The sequence below is a fragment of the Sarcophilus harrisii genome, chromosome 3 (genome assembly GCF_902635505.1).
Source record: "Sarcophilus harrisii chromosome 3, mSarHar1.11, whole genome shotgun sequence".
NCBI lineage: Eukaryota > Metazoa > Chordata > Mammalia > Dasyuromorphia > Dasyuridae > Sarcophilus > Sarcophilus harrisii.
The window spans coordinates 552995064-552997780 of NC_045428.1; positions in this window are offsets into that span (position 1 = coordinate 552995064).

The window sequence follows — 2717 nt, forward strand, 5'->3', positions numbered from 1 at the left end:
AGCCTTCCAGTCCACTTATGGATGGTGGTTCTGCTAATAAGGTTTTCCTTACAGCCAGTCAAAATTCACATAAAATGACTTTTGTGGCCAGTTCTGCCTTTTGGACTAAGTTCTGCCCCTTGAAGCCAAACAAAACAAAACACCAGTAATGGAGATGATCTGGTGGCCAGGGCAGCAAGCACGGGGTGGCAAAGGGCTTAGGAAGTCTTGGGGACGATGCTCCTGAGGGTCACAGAGGAAGGGAGATTAGGGAGGGCAGGCTAAGGACTTGTAGGGGGAGAATTTTCAGGAAGAGCTATAGGAAGGGAGATGTTCTAAGCTAAGAGAAGTCCAGGAGTAAGGCCATTCTGAGAGAGCTGGCAGACCAGATAGGAGGAGGGGATAATACATTTTGGGTAGGAGAGGACATGGAGAAGAACATACATAGATGAAGGACCATGAGAAGAGTTTGGGATAATTAACCTAGTAGTACATTAGACTGGAAGTGACTATGATGAGCATGTAAGGATGGGACAGAGAATGGGACCAATTTAATCAAATTGGTAATTACAAATAAATAATTATTAATCAATAATTCTTAAGTGTCTACTATGTATTAGCCACTAGAAATACAAAAAGCTGCAAAAGACAGGCCCTGCCCTAAAAAAGTTCACAATCTAAGGAGAGAAGCAACATGGAAATATATACAAAGCAAACTAAATAAAAGATAAATAGGACATAATTGGCAGAGGAAGGCTATTCCCTGAAAGAAATAAAATTTTAATTAGGACTATGTGACTTTAAATAATTTCATCCTTCTAATTCTCAGCTACTCTGTTAGATCAGATAAGTAGTATGGGGATATAATCTAATATATGGGGACTTGGGATCAGGAAGCCCTGATTTCAAATCCTTCCTCAGATACTTATTAGCAGTGTGACTCCAGAGAAATTATTTAACTTCACCTAGCATTGGTTTCCCCATCTACAAAATGGAGATAACAATAGCACCTCCCTCATATGGTTCTCATGAAGCCCAAATGAGATAAAATTATGGAAATCACTTTGCAAAACTTAAAGCTCTACAGTCTCCAACTGGGCCCTGTTGGGAGGAAAGGGATAATCTGGCAGAATCAATATTGGGACCTTGGAGGCTTAATGTTTTACCTGAACCTTAAATTTGGGGCATATGACTGATAAGCAGTTTTTGATAAATGTGATGTTTAACATCCATTTGAAAAACACTGATTCCAAATGTGGAGATTCATGGAGCGATAGTCTCTCTTCTAGTTGAGTTAATTGGGGAAGCAGAAGTGCCCACATCTTGGGCTCTTAGAGAAAATATTCTCTAAAAGCTTTTATATGAAGATCAACATTGTGCTTGGATTAGCGAGTTCTACAACTTCTGTGTCTCTTCTTCCTGAGACTTAGGGACTTTTATTGGAGAGATGTAGTAGGGAGGGCTCTGGATTCCAAGCCAAAGGTCTCAAGTTCAAATTCCAGCCCTGCTACCTGCTACCTGTAGAATCTTGGGCAAATCATTTAACCTCTCAAAGCCTGAGGATGTTGGAGTAAATGACCTTTAAATTCCATTCTAACCCTATATTTAAGAGTCTATGATTTGTGCATATACTCTTTGCTCACAATGTAAGCTCCTTGAGGGAAGGCAACATTTTCATTTTTGTTTGTTTGCTCCTTTCTGAAAACAGTGTCCTGTAAATAGAAGAAATTTATAAAAATGCTTTACTTGAAAGTTGCTCTCTGATTCAGGAGAGTCCAGAGAGAGAGTTTAAAATCCTGGAACTGAGCAAGTGAGGAGATATAAGAGAAAGAAATGATTTCATCATGTTTCTTTCTTTGAGCCATTATTCCTTATTCTTCTCCAAAGACACTAATGTCTTAGCCCTGAATTACTCACCCATCAACTCTGACAAGTTACCTCTCCTCTCTGGACCTCAGTTTCTCCTGTTGTAAAATGAAAAAGTTAGATTATATAGTTTCCAGGTCCCTTTCAGCTGCAACATTTTCTGCACCTATGAATCTTCATTTTGTCTTTCCATTGTCACTAGGTCAACAACTTCCTCCCCCTTGTCTAAATGCCAGAAGTTGAGGAGCACAGAGAATGTGATTTTGAGATGGGCTGCACTTACACTAATATCCCCGCCACTCCTGCCACTGAATAGGATTGATTGGCTGCAGTTTTCCTGCCAGAGAAATTGCACTCGAAAATACTGAGTCCCCAATGACATATGACTTTGGCGAGACTGCACAGATAGAGGGGCCGATCAGACCGTAAGAGACCAAAATTGGCCATATTTTGCTGAACCGCTTGATGAGTTGGGTAATGTGAAGATCTGAACAAAGAGAGCCTTACTACTGAGAGGCTTACTACTGAGAGGAAAGCCAAACTCACTATGCTCACCGAGTCATGAAATGTCAGAGCTGGAAGCAGCACCAGAACACAGAATGCTAGAACTGGGAGGCACCTTAAAACATAAAATATTAGAATAATGTCAGTGATGGAAGAAATCGGAACACAAAATATCTGATTGTAATCTGGGTCCGAAAACTTTTTTTAATTAAATATTTTGATGGCCGTATCACTAGAACTTAAAAAATGTACTAAAATTTTTGGAAGATCCTATATAGTTGGCTTTCTCTATAACCCTGTAGATTTTATTTTATGCATTTATGCATTTAAAAACATGATTCTGAGGAGGGATCTCTGAATCCCTCATC